Here is a 21,080-nt window from a genome sequence, read left to right on the forward strand (position 1 = left end):
CCGTGCTGCATAGCAAGCCTCGGGCCTGTGTGATTGGGGGTCCGCTGCTGTCTGTCCACTCTGAAGCGCGCATCCAGGGCCGGCCGGGCGGCCGCTTTTCGACTACCAGCGACTGCAGGTCACTCACACAGGCTGGTTGGAATGGCCTAGCATTATCCTGATCCGGAGGTGTAACTTGAAGCTGCGGGGCCCCAGTACAAAGTCTGGAACTGGGCCCCCAAACTATAAAGCTTCATTGATAGCATTGGTTTACAATGTGGGGGAAGAGAGACTTTATGGGCCCCCTAGGGCTCCGGGCCCCAGGTGCGACCGCACCCCCTGCACATACACCCATGACCCGAATACGTGGAGCATACAGATGCAGGCTGCCAGGATACGCTTTGCCTGCCCGATGTTTCCAACTTGGCTATTAGCGCAGCGGTAGGTACGAACTATAGAGTGCCGCTGGCATATGAACTGCTGTGTGTGTGTGTTGTTTTGCTTCCAGTTGTACCTGTGCTGTGCACACTCTGGCAGACGCAGCTGCTCAGTGGATACAATGTTGCGAGCTCCACGGCAGCAGACGGGCTGAGTGTCAATCAAAGTGCTTGGGTGGTAGCAGCAGCCGCCACAGCTGCGCTGCACCTCTTGCACGTCAGTTTTGTTTTTCTGCTTTTGTTAACTGTTGTAGGAAAGGGGGTGCACCGGTCCTGGAGGTACTGCAATACCAGGTCAATGCGTGGAGTGGACAGAGCAAGCTCTTTTTCCAGCTCCCTGTTCTAAAAATCCATTTAATATATGGTCCCCAGATAGGGGACGTATCAGATATTAAACTGATAAGAACAGATTTTTTTTTTTTTTTTTTTAAACCAAAGGTTTTTATTTAATTTTTACACAATACATTCATCACATAAACACAACATAATTACATTACACTCATGATAAATCAACTAACTCAATCCATTTTTTAACTTTCCATAAACCCTCCGCATCCACCCCCCTCTTGCTTTTATCCCACGAATAAATAAAGTACAATTTCCCCAGCACCATTCTCACACTGTCCCTCACACTTAGTTCCTTCCGCTTAAACACATACACATTCCTTACATCCCACAACACTTCCTTCACACACGCCATAAACAGCCACCACTATCTCTGTCTCACACAATCACTCACACCAAACCCGAACATAACTAAACTATAATTAATAAACGTGGCTCCTGTGATCTCCTTACACAAGGGGCCTAACCTCCGCAGTACGTTCTGCGCGTAACTACAATTCCAGAAGATATGTATCACATTCTCACATCCACCGCACCTCTCTCTCGGACACCTTTCACTCCTCACCAAACCTCTCACACGCTGGAACTCTCTCACCGGTAACACTCCATGCAAACTCTGCATTACAATCTCCCTCTGCCTATTACTCATCCCATCCATCCGCACTTTCTTCCACACACTCTCCACATCCGCTCCCCTCACAGAACTGATATCACACACCACATCCTTACTCTCAATCATTCTCTGGACCATCCGCTTATTCCTCAGCACGCTCGCCTCACACTCACTCAACTCATACTTCGCTACAAAACTGACAACCCATTCATACCACTTTGGACTTTCAAACGACACAGGCTTACGTAAATCATACTCACACCACTTCATCCGCACACACAGTCTCCCAGCCAAGTATCTCATCATGCACACACCTTTCAAATCCTTCTGGAGTGATGTTAGTAAAAAAAACTATAATATTACAACCAAAATAAATTTCAAGGTTGGGGAACCCCGCTCCCCCCTTTCTCCAATTTCTCATGACTACTTCTCTCCTCAGCCGTTCCATCCGCGACCTCCAGAAAAAGGTGAAAAGGATCCTATTTAGACCCCTGAGGGTCATGTAATCTGGCGGAAAGACCATCGCTACATATAAGAAGATTGGTAAGACCACACTTTTTATTACCAGGGTCTTACCTATGTAGGTAAGGCTCCGCAGCCTCCAAAACTTTAAAAGACTCTCCACCTTCTGCCTCACATCCTTCCAACTCTCTCTCCCGTCCAGGCTGTCATTAAAATTGATCCCCAGGATTTTAATAGGGCCTCTCACTCTATTCAATCCCACATCCGCACTCAACACAGCCTCACCAAACACCTTACACTCACTCTTCTCCCAATTCACACGAAAAGCAGACGCACCACAAAACACGGACACCAACAGTTTCACCCTCCTCACAGCACACTCAGACTCACACACACATCATCCATATATGCACTCACCTTCCATTCTCGCCCATTACTACCGGGGATATGAATGCCCCGCACCACTTTATCTTTTCTAAGCATACAGAGTAGTGGCTCCATGGCACAAATAAACACAATCGGAGACAACGGACATCCCTGACGCACACCAGACATCACATTCACTCTCCTTCCAACCTTCCCATTCACCAACATTCTACTGAAGATATTTTCATACAAACTCCTCACTCTACACACAAACTCGGCCGGAAATCCCATACGTAACAATACACTAAACAGAAACCCATGCGACAACCTATCATACGCTTTCTCAAAGTCCACACTCACCACATACACACTCTTCTTCCTCTTCTTGCAATCCCACAACACATCCCTCATCAGACACAAGCTCTCATGCACACGTCTCCCAGGCACCGCACAATACTGATCTTCATTCACAACACACTCAATCACATCACGCATACGGTTGGCGATCAACTTAGCGTAGATTTTATAATCACAATTTAGTAACGTGATGGGACGCCAGTTCTTTAACCTCTTCAGGTCTCCTTTCTTTGGGATCAGCACAACCACACCCTCACGCATACTATCAGCCATCTCCGTATTCACCCACATATACTTACATACCTCACACACATCCCTCCCCACCACATTCCACAACATCCGATAAAATTCTGCAGGCAGCCCATCCGCGCCCGGTGTCTTGTTCAGAGCCAAGCTCTGTATCACATAAAAGACTTCTGTTGTAGACACCTCTCTCATAATAGACACTCGCTCCACATCCCCAAGCTTACTCTCAACCTCACTCAAAACCTCATGCTCCAAACATTCATCCCTCCATTTATCCACATACAGCTCCTCATAGAACCCCACAATCACCTCATGCACCCCCTCCCCCCTCACCTCACACTCATCCTCATTCACCACACACTCAAAAGTAGGTCTCTTAGCGAAGGCTTTTTTGAAAAAGAAACGTGTACACTTTTCATCCTGCTCCAGCTTTTCTACCTTCGCTCTATACACAATACTCTTGCCTTTCTGTATTAGATAGTTGTTAATCTCTCTTTTGATTTGTATTATGTCCTGCTGGACCTCCATGCCGCTTTCACGCAGCTTTGCGAGGAAGCATAACCGAGTATTAAGTCTTGCATACTCCTTTCTTCTTTCGCTTGCTTTTTTAAATCCTGCGGACTTGAAAAAGGATTTTGTTTTTTTCTTTACCCACTCCCACCAGGCCAAGATGTTATCAAACTCCGCCTTCCTCCTACTCCATCTTATACTCACATTCATACTGCACTCTCACATCCTCACACTCCAGATGGCTCACGTTCAGCTTCCATACACCCCTCCCACACACTGCACTCTCCCTAACAGCAATCTCACACAACACGTCCTCATGATCAGAAAATAAAAACTAATAGCAGAAAACTCATATGAAATAAAACAATAGTCCAGACAGGAGTGAACCCCTCCCCTGTCTGCGTGGTAGGTATTCAAACGAGGGGATATGCCACATGGTTGCTGCATATCCGTCAAATGAAAGTCAATAACCATTTCGTATAACAGTTTAGCGGACACGTCAAATGCTCTCTTTGACATATCACAATTCATGTCACCCACCAGAATAGTAGGTGACCTGCCCTGTAAAAAAAACATTATTTTTTCAAACAAAGCGCACCTTTGTTTCTCCACTGGTGCATATATGTTAATAACCCGGAGCGGTATATCTTTATATAACACTACTGCGGAGATACATCTCCCCGCTTCTATAACTTCACTACTATGTAGTGTTACCTCTTTGGAGTTCGTTAAAATACCGACCCCATCATTTTTGTTTTGCGTACTCCCAGACCATACCGCGTCACCGTAAGGCCATTCAGAAGAATTAATGTCAGCGTCTGTGCCGCACTCCTGCAAACAAAATATGTCGGCCTTTTCTTGCCGTAGTAAACTAAAAATCGCTGTTCTCCTGGCCTTCGATTTAAAAACACGTACGTTCTGGGAACATACCGAAATCATAATATAAATGGAAGCCTATAGCAACATTATCATGATACTATGCAACAGGACGTAAAATGAAACATTATGCATTATATACCTCTCCACTTAAGGTGGCTAAACCACATGATATTTCAGGAAAGATGCCATCTCCTGGTGGCTCACTCTCAGTCCACGCCACTTTCCGCAGAACACTCCAAGTCCTGTGCCAGGATCTCAAAAGGATTACTTACATCCATAGGAGTCTCTTCACTTTTTATACATTTTCTTCTCTTTGCAACATTTTTTTCTGCAACAGTCACAAAGTCCTCCTCGCTGGAGTCAATAATATCACTGCCCCCCTCCCTCTTACCTGGGGCTGTGTCTGGGGAGGAAAACTCTTCAATGTTCCCTGAGGGATTAATGGGACTGTCCACCTCCCCAATAATTTCCTCCATTTGTCTAATCACCCCACACACCTGCTCCTCGGGCGTGCCACTCCCAATCTGTGGCTTCTGGCTTCCAATCCTTCTCCTGATGCCATCCTCCACCTCTTTGGTTTCCACCTCTGCTGTCTTGGACTTTTTAAGCACATCAGACTTATCCTTCTCAGAAGTCTGAGAAGGTTTTCCAGAGTTCTCTGCTGCAGTCACCACAGGTTTGGTGGCGGTAGTAACCTCACTCGCAGCACCAGATGTACCACCACTGGTAGAGGCTGCACTATCCATAGGAGTCGCACGGTTAACAACAGTCTCACCCGCAGCAACAGATGTAATGCCGCTAGTAGAGGCCATATTGTCAGCAGACGCCACACGACTGACTATAGTCTCACGGCCGGTAGGAGCCGCACCAACCTTGGTTCTCCAGGCACCTCTGGATGGTAAGTTTAACGGGCAATCCTTACACATGTGGTCGGTCTCTCCACAGAGGTCACAACTTTTTGGTCTGGGGCAACTGCCAGTGTGGTGTCCCGACTCCTGGCAGTTCCTGCACACCAGGCCACTAGCACAGTCCTCTCTGGTGTGCCCAAAACGATTACAATTCCGGCAGAATGTGGGTTGCCCCGGATAGTACAGGTATCCCCTGTTCCCTGCAATTGTAAAGTTTGCAGGGGGGTGTGTCACGCCGCCCAGCTTAGTTGCGTCCATTCTGAGTCGAACACAAAATTTGTATTTAGAATTGAATATACCCAGAATATTTGTCATTCTTTCTCCGCCTTTTACGACGTCGCAATAGCGCTTGAGAAAATTTACGATCATGTCTCTGTCCGTATATGGGTTATAAACATGCAGTATGAGTGGTTTTTCTTGAATGCCGAAAAGAGGTATTACCTTGATTCCATCTAGTAGTGGGGTATCTTTATGGCTCCTCAACCACTCGTAGACTTTCAAGCAGACGCCTTCTCCGCAGAATGTGACATCATATTGACCGAGTCTTGGGAAGTCTTGGACGCAGAAGATCTCGTCTTTTGGTACACCGATCTCCACCATAATCAGATCCCGAACAACGTGCACAATGGTGTTCTTAGCTCCCATCTTCGTATCCACCATAAAACGAATTGTGTTTTATAAGCCAGTCATCTTCAATAAACCTGTCGATCTCTCGAATCACAGGAACGTATACTGCCAAGCAGTAGGGTGATCACTAAGCCCGTCGACCAGACCAGAGTCACTTGGTCTTAGCCAAAAGGCCGAGAAGCGATAACCCGAAACGGGTTTCACCTGTAGCCCGGCCCGCCCAACTCCACTTCCAAGGCTTGAGGCAACACGCTCAGCCGGCACTCTGGGCGCACCCACAATGCACCCAGGCAGCTGGGAGAGTTTTAAAACTTTGCATAGCCCCGCCCCACGCCTTCTCAACCGCGCCCAGCCTCACACCCTCAGTCCTTCCTCTTGCACCGTGCTCACGCATCCTAGGCTTGCAGAGCCTGCTGCTGCTGCAGGACTCGTCAGCTCCCTACAAAGGATGGTTAAGCCGGCGATGACACTAGAAGCAAGCACTAGTTTGTCTCTGAAGGTGCGTCGGCCGGTCGGTTGGAGGGATCTCTTCGGCCGGCCGCATTTCGAGTGGGGACGGATGGAAACTTTTTACCTAAAATGAGGGAAATTGGCTTCGGCCCCATAGGGCTTTATTGCCTTCCCCTGGGCCAGCATTAGTAGACCCTAGTAAGGAGAATAATAGAGCGGCATGGTCATCCGAAGAACTTAAAAACATACAGCAGGCCTTTTTTTTCCCGCCATACATACATAACTACAGATTTTATTTTTTTTTTATATATACATATATACATACACATACACACACACACACACACAATCTTAAATCTATCTTTAATCTATATCTACAAAATCTATAATTCAGAAATAATCCATATCTATATTCTACATAATTAATAAAGATAGATAGATAGATAGACTCACATACATACATACATACATACATATGTAGGGGGTCAAAACACAGACCGTTGAGCTAATGCTGTCTGCCTCCAAATTGGTTTCAGGGTTGAGTACTCAGATGACACAAATGGTCAGCCACATGCACGATGAGAATGCCATGAGTGAGTTTATTCAAAGAATTTACAGATGATGTAGGAAAGGTTTGCTGACGTATTGATTTGATTACTGCGCATGCCCCAGGCATGCATAACATCTGCAGATTTTAATTAGCATTACACATCTTTCAAAGGAGTCTCCTACACGAACAATGTATCAATGTCCCGTGACACCAGTAATAAAAACAAAACATTCCTTGACGCTTCTGCTAGAAGGGAGTGAACTCTCTCAAGGGAAAGAATGCATGAGAAAGAGGGGAAGCTGATAAGGATTCGAAGTCATTATTATAATTGGGTCTAACATTTTCTAGGTATGAGAGGTGAAATTAATACAGATACATGATTGAAGCAATACAAGCAAAAAGATACAAAATGGAGTCACTGTAAGAAGACGCAACTTATAAACACATAAGTATTCTGTGAAATACACTTATCAATTTAAAAGGCATAAACGTGAATTAACCCCTCACACATACTGTATGCAAATGAGCCAGGTGTTTGGAAGGTTGATGATGTCACTCCTTTGTGATGTCATGAGCCAGGTGTATGGCAGGCTGATGTCACTCCATTGTGATGTCATCAATTTAGAAGCATTAATACCAGGCTTGGCAGCCATTTTAGTCAGTCTCTGCTGCAGCTGGGAGACGGGAGATGGTCTTTATTTCCACCAAGAAGCTGCAGAACTACCGGTAACGGCATCATTTTTATTTTATTCAATATAGGTTTTCTTGGTTTCATGGAGGGGGGGAAACTTTTGCCTTATCTCAAAGCAATGTAAAAATAACTTTGACAATGAAACTTAATAAATCAATTTCGAGTTGAACTATATCATGTTTGTCTGTGATATTTTATAAGGTCTACAAACAGGGGAATGAGGGGAGGGTAAGGGGGGGGAGTGGTAAGAGAGGGTAGGTATCTATGACACGGGAGAAAGAGAAAATAAAACAAAAAGGGGGGGGGGGGCGGGCTCCAGGATTGTTGTTTCTCTTTACGATTGTGGTTTAACCCCTTGAGTGGCGGGTTTCCTACCACCCTGTCGTGCCCACCAGGGCAGGTTTTTTAAAATGGTCTAATCATTGAATTTCAACTAATTTTGCAGTTGCGTCTCAAGAGCCATAACTTTTTCATTTTTCCATTGACATGGCCATATAAGGGCTTGTTTTTTGCGGGACAAGTTGTGATTTTTTTTAAACAGGGGGGAGGAAAAAAAGAAATGGGGAAAAAAGAAAAAAAGGGGCCATGTCATTAAGGGGTTAAATAATGTATTAACTTCCTTCTCTGGGTCATTACGACGCATGGATACCACATGTGTGATTGTATTTTTGGATTTTTTTACAAAGTAAAGGGAGACAAGTGTTTTTATTTTTTTTTTTATAATTTTTGACCTTTTTTTTTTTTTTTTAAATTTTTTTTTTTGTCCCTTTAGGGGACTTCCACAGGGACCCATCAGGACCCCTGATCACATTCCAGGGGGCCGATGGTGACAGCCCTTTACATGCTGCAGTCACATAGACTGCAGCATGTAAAGGGTTAACACAGCAGAGATTGGAGGTTTTCTCTGATCTCTGCTGTAAGAGCTGGTACCTAGCTGTCCTTTCACAGCCAAGCACCAAGCTCTCCCTGCCACAGAGACCATCGGCTTGCTTCTGACAAGCCGATGGTCTCTATGGCAACCTGTAAACAAAGCAGGAGGTTGCCGACATATCGGCAATATCTTCTGCTGGTTTTTCAAAGCCCTTGCACTGCTCTGTGTGGGTCTGTGCAGGCAGAGCACACTGACACAGCTTGTGGCATTGTGCTCTGCAGCTCCCATAGTGATATATAGCCCGGAAATCGTCCGGGCTATGTCACTATGAGCAGTGGAGCTCGTCCCGGAAAATTTCCGGGCGTGCCACTCAAGGGGTTAAACGTGTTACTCACATGTCCCTGTCTGTAACCACTTGGTAAATAGGGGTGAGCTCCGGGCATCTATCCATATCGCCCAGGTGTGATACAATTTATCACAGCCTGACGGCTCATCTAGAAGCCTCATTCTCTCCATACGCTCTATTTCGTGGATCATTGTTATTTTTAGCGGAGTGCATTTTTTATGCAGCAAACAAGGGGGAGACAGCGGCCTACCAAAATCTAGTTGGCTGCTGCTGTGGCTTTCTTTTTTTAAAAGAAAAGGTAGGTTCCGTTCTTCCATGGTGAGGAATAGGCAGGGAGGTTCCGTTTTTGCCAGCTGGGGAATGCTTATAGGCAAGGCCTTATCCCTGGTGGTGCGTGTAACGTCAGACCACGTTTTAGACATGCAGCAGCAGCATTCAGTCAGTGGCTGACAAACGAGCTCCATGCAAGTTTACATTAAACAGACACATTTCTTTCTTTACTGTATTGACTGCGGTCTGTAATCGAGCGGTTGAACTGTTTCTGTGTCCATGCATTGAATAAAGCAATACATCCTTGTAAAGTAGACGTCCGTTCGTTGGAGTTCTTTGCTCCCCGAGTGTTGCTCCATCTCTAAGCGTTGGCCTGGATCTTCATGGACGAATACTGCCCATCCCACGTGGAGCGTGTATCTCAGCCCGCGTGGAGTGCTGCAGTCCAATGAGGTATTCCGTGCTGCATAGCAAGCCTCGGGCCTGTGTGATTGGGGGTCCGCTGCTGTCTGTCCCCTCTGAAGCGCGCATCCGGGGCCGGCCGGGCGGCCGCTTTTCGACTACCAGCGACTGCAGGGCACTCACACAGGCTGGTTGGAATGGCCTAGCATTATCCAGATCCGGAGGTGTAACTAGAAGCTGCGGGGCCCCAGTACAAAGTCTGGAACTGGGCCCCCAAACTATAAAGCTTCATTGATAACATTGGTTTACAATGTGGGGGAAGAGAGACTTTATGGGCCCCCTAGGGCTCCGGGCCCCAGGTGCGACCGCACCCCCTGCACATACACCCATGACCCGAATACGTGGAGCATACAGACGCAGGCTGCCAGGATACGCTGTGCCTGCCCGATGTTTCCAACTTGGCTATTAGCGCAGCAGTAGGTACGAACTATAGAGTGCCGCTGGCATATGAACTGGTGTGTGTGTGTGTGTGTGTGTGTGTTGTTTTGCTTCCAGTTGTACCTGTGCTGTGCACACTCTGGCAGACACAGCTGCTCAGTGGATACAATGTTGCGAGCTCCACGGCAGCAGACGGGCTGAGTGTCAATCAAAGTGCTTGGTTGTTAGCCGCCACAGCTGCGCTGCACCTCTTGCTCGTCGTTTCTGTTTTTGAATACTGAAATAAGAAAGGGGGTGCACCGGTCCTGGAGGTACTGCAATACCAGGTCAATGCGTGGAGTGGACAGAGCAAGCTCTTTTTCCAGCTCCCTGTTCTAAAAATCCATTTAATATATGGTCCCCAGATAGGGGACGTATCAGATATTAAACTGATAACAGATTTTTTAGTTAACATCCCCAACTAGTGGGGTGACTTTATTTTAACAAGAGTTTACATTCTATCAAAAAAACCATTAAGAACATTTTAAAACATAAAAATGTTCTAAAACGAAACTCTTATAAAAATACATGTTACGTAAACATAAAATGGGCACTTGGTGGCATCACAATATGGAACTCCACTCACTTAAAAGCCATTTTCTGGATAAAATAGGAAAGTTTTTCTTATCTATTAAAAAGTAGTCAAACATTTCGCTAAAACAAATAGATAAAACGTCCTGCACTGATAAAATCTCATGCTTAAACAATAAAATGTTTCGGGCCTTCCATAGAGCTGCCTTCACGCAGTTGATGATCTTCCATGCCATTATCTTCTCGGTCCGCGTGGGGCACTCCAGACATCCATATAGCACGGTCTCTATCTTTATTCCTTTGATCCGGGTGATTTTCTTTACCAGAGGGCTTATTTCAGTCCATATGATTTTTGTAAAAAAACAAGTCCACATAAGATGTTGTACGGTCTCCTCTTCTTGACATCCTGGTCTTGGGCAGGCGGCAGAGTTGGTCAGCCCTCTTCGATGCTGGAATGCTCGGCATGGAAGACACTCGTGAACGCAGCTCCAGGCAAGGTCCTTCTGTGCATTAAAAAGAGAAATATGATTAACAGCTCTCCATATTTCTTATGTTTTCTCTTCATTAAAATTGCTTGCATGCGCCATAAAACCACTTTCCTTAATATCTTTATAAGTTCTTTTACTATTTAAAAGGTATTGCACCGTCTTACCACTAAAATTATATAAAATCACTATCTTGGCTAAAATCGTGTACTCACTCGTCAGGTTAAAAGAGTAGGGGGAATTTAAAACCGTAGAGAACCACCCGTGTCTTCTCATAAAATAACCTGTGTTAAAACGAATAAAATACGACCAATAGTGATTCTTAAAAACAGCGCTAAGACACATGCTAAAATATTTCGTTAAAAGAAAAGCTCTAAAATCAGGGAAATCCTTCCCCCCCATAGGTTTGGGTTTTAAAACTATTTCTCTTCTGAGCTTTTCCATTTTGGAGTTCCATAAAAATGTGAAGCATGCCTTTGTGATTTTCTTTAGCAGCCGGTCTGGATGGGGAAACACCATACTTAAATACAATAAAATGGGTAAAATAATCATTTTCGTGATTAAAACCTTCCCCTCCAGCGTCAGCTGCCGCATGCTCCACATACACAGTTTTTTGTTTATTTTTTGTGCCACTAAGTCCCAACTGGTAAAACTGTTGTTGGACTCATTAAAGGAGACCCCTAAAATCTGCACGGAATCAGAAACCGGTACAGGAATGTCCGATAAAAGCATGTCTCCAATGTTTAAAATGTTGCTTTTATTAAAATTCACTTTAAAACCGGAGGAGCAGCAAAAATACTGAATTTGTTTCATGGTTTTTTGAATTGAGAGAGGGTGTCCCTGCAGAGCACCGCGACATCATCCATGTACCCCACTACTTTAGCCTCAATACCCCCCACCCCCACCCGGAAGGGGGGTTCCTCTGATCTGCTTATCAGCTCGTAATGCGCATAAAAGAGGCTCCAATGCACAGATAAAAAGTAGTGGGGACAAGGGACACCCCTGCTTCACCCCGGATTTTAAAAGGACATCCTGCGTCTTAAAACCGTTCACTAAAATCTTGCTCGTGCAGTCATCATAAAAGGCTCTTAGGGACAATAAAAAGCCTTCTGGTATACCCATCTTCTCTAAAACCTTAAAAAGATAAAAATGCGACACTCTGTCAAAGGCCTTCTCAAAGTCTATAGATAAAATGGCAATTTTGCCATGCCTTGACTTCGTGTCGCTAATGCAGTCCTTTAAAAGGTTTAAATTATCATGTATGGCCCTCCCAGGGACGCCACAGACTTGGTTTTGATGTATGATTTTATGTATGATTTCTTTAAGTCTGTTGGCGCATATTTTAGCCATGATCTTGTAATCGGGGTTTAGAAGGGTGATGGGTCTCCAGTTCTTTATGTCTGTCTTATCCCCTTTCTTGTATAGTAGAGACACCTCACCCTTCCGCCATGACCCTGGGAGGCTCTTGGAATTAAAAACTTCTGTAAAAAGAGAATAAAAATCCTCTTTTAAAATTCCATAAAACGTGACATAAAACTCGATGGGTATACCGTCCGGACCAGGCACCTTGCCTGGTTTAAAACTACGTATGGTGTCTAAAATCTCCTGCTCCGAAATATTACGTACTAAAAGGCTCTGGGAGGCAGGGTCTAAAACATCCGTGATCTCCTTTAATGAGTCTTCCATAAAATTTATATCCACACTTTTAGTGTTAAAAAGATCCGCATAAAAACCATGTACCTTTCCTAAAAGACCCTGTACGTCTGTGACTCCATCCAGTTCATTTAAAACACATTTTTTATCTGTGATTTTCTTAAAAAAATACCTAGAGCAGGTCTCATTTTCTTCAAGGTGCTTGACTCTAGAGCGAAATATAATTTCCTTACCTCTCTGCTCCAGGCATTTGGCAATCTCCTTTTTTACGTCTAAAATCTCTCTAGTCACATCAATATCATGCTCTCTCATCTTGTACAGGGTCTGCAGACGGGTGTTTAAATTAGAATAAAAAGCCCGTTTTTCTTTGGCTTTAGAGATCCCAACCCTGATAAAATAGTCCTTAATCTTAGTTTTCATCTTTTCCCACCACTGGCTGGTGGGAATGTTGGGATCTCTTACCCGTCTGCACTCTTTAAAAAAGGTAATAAAACCCGATAAAACCTGCGGATCTGGTAGAAGGGACACGTTCATCTTCCAGGCATTCTTACTGGTTCTCCTTCTTTCGCCAAGGTTCGCTTTAAAAAATAAAACCTTGTGGTCAGAGAAAGTGTTATTAAAAACATCAGATCTAAAAGGTTGTACCTGGTGAGAGCAGAAGATAAAATCAATCCTGGAGCTGCAGGTGGTGTTGCTCCAGGTCACGCCGGCCTCTTCGGGTAAAAGCGGGTTGCATGTTTTAAAAACATCCGTAAGCAGGTGATCTGTTATAATATTTTTTAACATGTTAGCCGTTTTATCGTAGTTCCTGCTTACGGAGTTAGAGAACCGGCGTTCCCCCCTTAAAACACCATTAAAATCTCCAGCTAAAATAAGGGGATAAGAATCGTTGATAAAAAGGGGTAAAATCTCCAACATTTCTGCTCTCACCTTTTTTTCCGGAGAACCATAAAAATTTAAAAACTGACATTTCATACCGTTGATAAAAGCTCTGACCAATAAAATTCTGCCTGGTAAAATTTCATAAAAATTTTCAATAAAAACGTTCCTTTTAAAAAGAATGGCGACCCCTGCTGATCTGGACTCGTTAGATCCAGACCAGACCGATGGACCGTGCACCCAATCTTTTTCATACTTCTTATATTGGGATTTGTGCAGGATGCCGCATTCCTGCAGGAAGAACACGGAAGCAGCAAAAATGGTTAAGTAGTTAAACAGGGCAGCCCATCTCACTTTGCTCTCGAGACTTCTTACATTAAAAGTGAGACATGAAAGGTCCGCCATCATTGAGTGTGTGCGTAGGTGTCTTGGAGTACGCTCACGATGTTCAACTTAAAAACCACACTCTCCGGCTACACCAGAGACCCCGCTGGAGCTCTCATACCCCCCCCCCCCCCGCATCCGAATCCACGGTGAATAATGATGATGCTGGAGAGGAACTCCCATCACTCAGCTGACCCCCCAGGACACCCGAGGCAGGTATGTTTGACAGGTCCCAGATGGACGCCATAGGAAGTGTGTCCACCCCAGGGGTCGGCAGATCGCCTTCATGTTGCTCGGTTTTCCCCTCTACAGGGGTGGGTACTTCGCTCCTGGCCACTTCCTCGGAGGTTGCCCCCGTGTCCCCCACCTGGCTGGAGGAGGCACTGGTGGCTGGCACCTTAGGGGGACCGCCCGGTTTCGCTGCGTCAGCAGGTACTTCCGGAGGTCCCCCCCGTACCACCTCCGAGTACAGGGTGGCCTTTGAGCTTTTCCGCCTTTTCATAGCTGCCGTGCTTCCCCCGGGGTCTTCTGCCTCAGGTACCCTCGCAGCCGGCGTCTCCTGCGGGCTGGGACGGGCTTCATTTGGACTCCCCCCTGACCCAGGGTCTTGGGGATGTGAGTCCATCGGCCGATCTGCAGCCCTCCTCTTGCTGCGCCGCTGCTCTTTGGCTTTACCTTCCTCGCTTTGGGGGGGGTCTGCTGGTGGTATCCATGTCCTCCGGTTCCTCTCCTTGGGGGGGTGCGGTTTGGTCTGCTGGCTTCCTTGGCTGCCCTCGCTGCTCCGTATTTCATGCCCTATGACGACATTCAAAAGAAAGATGACCAACTCTGCCGCATGTATCGCATTTTTTCGCCATAGGGCACTGGTTGGTCTCATGCTCTGAGCCACCACAATTCCTGCAGGTGACGCCGCAACTGTCTTTCTCATGGCCATATTTCCTACAGTTGCGGCAGTAGGCTGGCATTCCCGCGAAATAGAGGTCGCCACTCACGTTACCCAGTTTAAAACGAGCAGGCGGTAGTTTTAGACCTCCTGGGCACCCAGGGTCTTTTATACACGTGACCTGAAATCTCCATTTGGATGTCCAAATACCAAGCTCATTCATAATCTTTCCCATACACTTTACTGATTTGAAGTATCCACTTAGGAAGGCTTCTACTTCCTTCAGGTCAGCGTAGGGAGAATACATTTTAATCACCACAAGCTTGGTCACATCTAGGACGTGCTCAACCAGCTGGACACCCTCAAGCCGTGCATCTTGTTTTGTAGGAATCGCATTAATCAAATCACTGAAAATACCTTTCTGGGTAAAGGTAACGTCATAGGTCCTACGCTTGGGGTAGTCCTGTATCGCCAGTATCTCTCGTTTTTGAATGTTGAATACTCCCATGAGCACGTCCTCCACCACATAACGCAGGCCACGTGTACCCGCCGCTTCATCGGTAAAAATAACTCGTATGGTATTTAGTATCCGGGCGTATGCCGGTATTGAGTCTGGGTCCGCACCCATGACTCGTGTTATAACGCCTTACAACAACGCTGTTGTAATTTTTACTCCTCAACTTGACACAAGGCCAAGCGGGCAAGGGGGATCGCAACTCGTTATCTCTAGGACTAGGCCCTCTCCCCAATAGCAGCAGGCGGGTTTAGCCCACCGAAGTGGGCGATCCCGCAGGCCGAGGAGAGGGGTACCTGAGATACCCTCTGGCAAAGGTCTCCTGCACAAGTGCACTTGATCTTAGCCAAAAGGCCGAGAAGCGATAACCCGAAACGGGTTTCACCTGTAGCCCGGTCCGCCCAACTCCACTTCCAAGGCTTGAGGCAACACGCTTAGCCGGCACTCTGGGCGCACTCACAATGCACCCAGGCCGCTGGGAGAGTTTTAAAACTTTGCATAGCCCCGCCCCACGCCTTCTCAATCGCGCCCAGCCTCACACCCTCAGTCCTTCCTCCTGCACCGTGCTCACGCATCCTAGGCTTGCAGAGCCTGCTGCTGCTGCTGCAGGACTCGTCAGCTCCCTACAAAGGATGGTTAAGCTGGTGATGACACTAGAAGCAAGCACTAGTTTGTCTCTGAAGGTGCGTCGGCCGGTCGGTTGGAGGGATCTCTTCGGCCGGCCGCATTTCCAGTGGGGACGGATGGAAACTTTTTACCTAAAATAAGGGAAATTGGCTTCGGCCCCATAGGGCTTTATTGCCTTCCCCTGGGCCAGCATTAGTAGACCCTAGTAAGGAGAATATTAGAGCGGCATGGTCATCCGAAGAACTTAAAAACATACAGCAGGCCTTTTTTTCCCGCCATACATACATAACTACAGATTTTATATTTTTTTTACATATATACTATATTATATATATATATACACACACACATACACACAATCTTAAATCTATCTTTAATCTATATCTACAAAATCTGTAATTCAGAAATAATCCATATCTATATTCTACATAATTAATAAAGATAGACTCACATACATACATACTGTATGCAAATGAGCCAGGTGTTTGGAAGGCTGATGATCTCACTCCTTTGTGATGTCATGAGCCAGGTGTATGGCAGGCTGATGTCACTCCATTGTGATGTCATCAATTTAGAAGCATTAATACCGGGCTTGGCAGCCATTTTAGTCAGTCTCTGCTGCAGCTGGGAGACGGGAGATGGTCTTTATTTCCACCAAGAAGCTGCAGAACTACCGGTAACTGCATCATTTTTATTTTATTCAATATAGGTTTTATTGGTTTCATGGAGGGGGGGAAACTTTTGCCTTATCTCAAAGCAATGTAAAAATAACTTTGACAATGAAACTTAATAAATCAATTTCGAGTTGAACTATATCATGTTTGTCTGTGATATTTTATAAGGTCTACAAACAGGGGAATGAGGGGAGGGTAAGGGGGGGAAATGGTAAGGGAGGGTAGGTATCTATGACACGGGAGAAAGAGGAAATAAAACAAAAGGGGGGGCGGGCTCCGGGATTGTTGTTTCTCTTTACGATTGTGGTTTAAACGTGTTACTCACATGTCCCTGTCTGTAACCACTTGGTAAATAGGGGTGAGCTCCGGGCATCTATCCATATCGCCCAGGTATGATACAATTTATCATAGCCTGACGGCTCATCTAGAAGCCTCATTCTTTCCATACGCTCTATTTCGTGGATCATTGTTATTTTTAGCTGAGTGCATTTTTTATGCAGCACACAAGGGGGAGACAGCGGCCTACCAAAATCTAGTTGGCTGCTGCTGTGGCTTTCTTTTTTTTTTCTTTTTAAAAAAGGTAGGTTCCGTTCTTCCATGGTGAGGAATAGGCAGGGAGGTTCCGTTTTTGCCAGCTGGGGAATGCTTATAGGCAAGGCCTTATCCCTGGTGGTGCATGTAACGTCAGATCACGTTTCAGACATGCAGCAGCAGCGGCGGTGGCAGCAGCAGCATTCAGTCCGTCAGTGGCTGACAAACGAGCTCCATGCAAGTTTACATTAAACAGACACATTTCTCTCTTTACTGTATTGACTGCGGTCTGTAATCGAGCGGTTGAACTGTTTCTGTGTCCATGCATTGAATAAAGCAATACATCCTTGGAAAGTAGACGTCCGTTCGTTGGAGTTCTTTGCTCCCCGAGTGTTGCTCCATCTCTAAACGTTGGTCTGGATCTTCATAGATGAATACTGCCCATCCCACGTGGAGCGTGTATCTCAGCCCGCGTGGAGTGCTGCAGTCCAATGAGGTATTCCGTGCTGCATGGCAAGCCTCGGGCCTGTGTGATTGGGGGTCCGCTGCGGTCTGTCCACTCTGAAGCGCGCATCCGGGGCCGGCCGGGCGGCCGCTTTTCGACTACCAGCGATTGCAGGGCACTCACACAGACTGGTTGGAATGGCCTAGCATTATCCTGATCCGGAGGTGTAACTTGAAGCTGCGGGGCCCCAGTACAAAGTCTGGAACTGGGCCCCCAAACTATAAAGCTTCATTGATAGCATTGGTTTACAATGTGGGGAAGAGAGATTTTATGGGCCCCCTAGGGCTCCGGGCCCCAGGTGCGACCGCACCCCCTGCACATACACCCATGACCCGAATACGTGGAGCATACAGACGCAGGCTGCCAGGATACGCTGTGTCGGCCCAATGTTTCCAACTTGGCTATTAGCGCAGCGGTAGGTACGAACTATAGAGTGCCGCTGGCATATGAACTGCTGTGTGTATGTGTTGTTTTGCTTCCAGTTGTACCTGTGCTGTGCACACTCTGGCAGACGCAGCTGCTCAGTGGATACAATGTTGCGAGCAGACGGGCTGAGTGTCAATCAAAGTGCTTGGGTGGTAGCAGCAGCCGCCACCGCCACAGCTGCGCTGCACCTCTTGCTCGTCGGTTTTGTTTTTCTGCTTTTGGAAATGGTTGTAGGAAAGGGGGTGCACCGGTCCTGGAGGTACTGCAATACCAGGTCAATGCGTGGAGTGGACAGAGCAAGCTCTTTTTCCAGCTCCCTGTTCTAAAAATCCATTTAATATATGGTCCCCAGATAGGGGACGTATCAGATATTAAACTGATAAGAACAGATTTTTTTTTTTTTTTTTTTTTTTTAACCCTCAGATTGGGTTGAAACTTACTTTACTTTACTTTCAAGTAAACTGCCATTGCATATTTACTGCAACGTTTATCCCTTTCATCATCAGGCTTTATTACTGTTCTTAATTTTCACAATAACAAAAACAAAATTACAAAGAAAAGCATTCTATTTACAATCTAACAAGTTGAATCCACTTCTTCACCTTCCAAACGCCCTCCGCATCCACCCCCCTCCTCCTCTTATCCCATAGGTAGCATATGAATAACTTTCCCAGTACCATTCTTACACTGGCATTCACACTCAGCTCTTCTCTTTTGTACACATACACATTCCTCACATCCCACAGCACTTCTTTCACACATGACAAAAACAACCACAACAGTCTTTCTTTCACTCCATCACTCGCACCTAGACCGAACATCAGTACCTCAAAGGATAGAAACTGAATACCTGTTAACTCTTTACATAGCGGTCCTAATTTTTTCACCACTTTCTGGGCATAGGCACAATTCCAGAATAAGTGGACTATGCTCTCGCTGCCTCCACACTGGACTCTAGGACAGGTCTCTCTCGCTATTAGACCTCTGCTCCTCTGAAATTCTCTTACAGGTAGTACTCCATGCAAGCTCTGCCATACGATTTCTTTCTGTCTGCCAGTCACTCTATCCATTCTCACTTTCGCCCATACTCTCTGCACATTTCTTCCACCAACCAGATTTATCTCACTCACCCTTTCCCTACTCTCAATCATTCTCACAAGCAGACGTTTATTTCGGAGCATACTCACTTCCACTTCACTCAACTCATACTTCTCTACAAACTTTACAATCCACTCATACCACTTTGGAACCACGAATGCAACAGGCTTACTCAAGTCATTCTTACACCACTTCAACCTTACAAACAGTCACCCGGCCAAATATCTCATCATACACGACACCTTTCTCTCTCTCTCAATCACAGCCAACAGAAAAACTAATCCATTCACTCCAAAATAAACTTCCAGGTTCGGGAAACTCATACCACCATTCCTCCAATTCTTCACCACAGTCTCTCTTTTCAAGCGCTCGATCTTAGATCCCCAGAAAAAAACAAATAGAATCCTATTTAAACTCCTGAGCCTCATATAGTCAGGCGGTAAGATCATTGCCACATACAAAAAGATAGGCAGGATAATACTCTTTATTACTACTATTTTTCCCAGGAGACTAAGATCTCTCATTCTCCAGAAGATCAACCGTTTCTCCACTCTTTCCTTTGCTGCCTCCCAACTCTCTTTACCATCCACAGAATCATTAAACATGATCCCCAAAATTTTGATTGGTCCAGACACTACATTCAAACCTAAATCTCTCACTCCGCCTACCTCCCCAAACACCTTACATTCACTCTTTGACCAATTCACTCTAAAAGCAGACGCACCACAAAAAATAGACGCTAACAACTTGACTCTACGCACAGCACTCTCTGACTCGCACACCACACACACATCATCCATATACGCACACACTTTTAACTCTTTCCCACCACTTCCTGGAATATGGATCCCTCTCACAACTTTATCTTTTCTCAACAGGCACAACAATGGCTCAATTGCACAAATAAATGCGACTGCGGGCAGCCCTGCCGCACCCCAGAACATCCACTCACCTTTCTCCCCACACACCCATTCACCAACACTCTGCTATACATTCCTTTATACAAACTCTGAACTCTCCACACAAAATCACTTGGGAAACCCATTCGCAACAACACTCTAAACAAAAAACTATGAGACAATCTATCATACGCCTTTTCAAAGTCTATAGACACAACATACACACTCTTCTCTCTACTCTTACAATCCCACAACACATCTCTCAACAACACCAGACTCTCTTGCACTCTTCTACCAGGCACCGCACAGAATTGCTCTTCACTCACCACACATTCAACCACATCTCTCATTCTGTTGGCCACTATCTTCGCATAAATCTTGTAATCACAATTAAGTAATGTGATAGGCCTCCAATTTTTCAGACTTTTCAAACTTCCTTTTTTTGGTATCAACACAATCAGTCCCCCACGCATGCTCTCAGCCACTTCCACATTCTCCCACATATACTTACACACCGCACACACATCCACTCCCACCACCTTCCACAACAGACGATAGAATTCCACAGGCAACCCATCCTCACCAGGCGTCTTATTCACAGCCATTCCTTGTACCACTCTCTCCACCTCATCCATAGATATGTCTCTCATCACAGATGCTCTCTCTCCCTCTCCAAGCTTACTCTCTAGCACACTCAGCACCTCACTCTCCAAACTCTCATCCCTCTCTTTCACCGCATACAGATCCTCATAGAACGCAGCCACTTCCTCACTCACACCATCCCCACTCACCTCACATCCATCCTCTTTCATCACCACCTCTATTGTTGGTTTCTTTGCAAAGACTTTTTTAAAGAAAAACCTAGAGCATTTCTCTCCATACTCCATCTTCTCCAGTTTGGCCCTGTATATGATACTTCTGCCTTTTTCTGTCATGCACCTGTTAATTTCTCTCCTCACACTCACCAACTCATCCTGCACATCCACACCATTCTCTCTCATTCTCTCCAAAGAACTTAGACGTGTGTTTAGTTTTGTGTACTCCTCCCGCCTTCTTGCTGCCAGTTTATATCCCAAAGACTTGAAATATGCTTTAGTCTTCTTTTTTACCCAATCCCACCACTGCAGAATATTAGCAAACTTGCTTTTCCTCTCACACCACCTGTTATACAGACACTCATACTCCTTTCTCACATCCTCACTCTC

The 21,080-nt window shown here is 45.7% G+C and overlaps 3 non-coding genes across 3 annotated transcripts; all 3 read right to left on the minus strand.

Annotated features, from left to right (window-relative positions):
* Positions 1-673: 673 nt before the first annotated feature.
* On the minus strand, positions 674-859 carry LOC136573912 (U2 spliceosomal RNA). The gene has a single exon (XR_010786120.1). It is a non-coding gene; the product is annotated as a U2 spliceosomal RNA (small nuclear RNA).
* Positions 860-10,036: 9,177 nt separating this feature from the next.
* Positions 10,037-10,223, minus strand: LOC136574159 (U2 spliceosomal RNA). Its single transcript, XR_010786269.1, has one exon. It is a non-coding gene; the product is annotated as a U2 spliceosomal RNA (small nuclear RNA).
* A 7,892-nt stretch (positions 10,224-18,115) lies between these two features.
* On the minus strand, positions 18,116-18,303 carry LOC136574140 (U2 spliceosomal RNA). The gene has a single exon (XR_010786257.1). It is a non-coding gene; the product is annotated as a U2 spliceosomal RNA (small nuclear RNA).
* Positions 18,304-21,080: the final 2,777 nt, after the last annotated feature.

This window comes from Eleutherodactylus coqui, chromosome 7 (genome assembly GCF_035609145.1).
Source record: "Eleutherodactylus coqui strain aEleCoq1 chromosome 7, aEleCoq1.hap1, whole genome shotgun sequence".
In the NCBI taxonomy this organism is placed as follows: domain Eukaryota; kingdom Metazoa; phylum Chordata; class Amphibia; order Anura; family Eleutherodactylidae; genus Eleutherodactylus; species Eleutherodactylus coqui.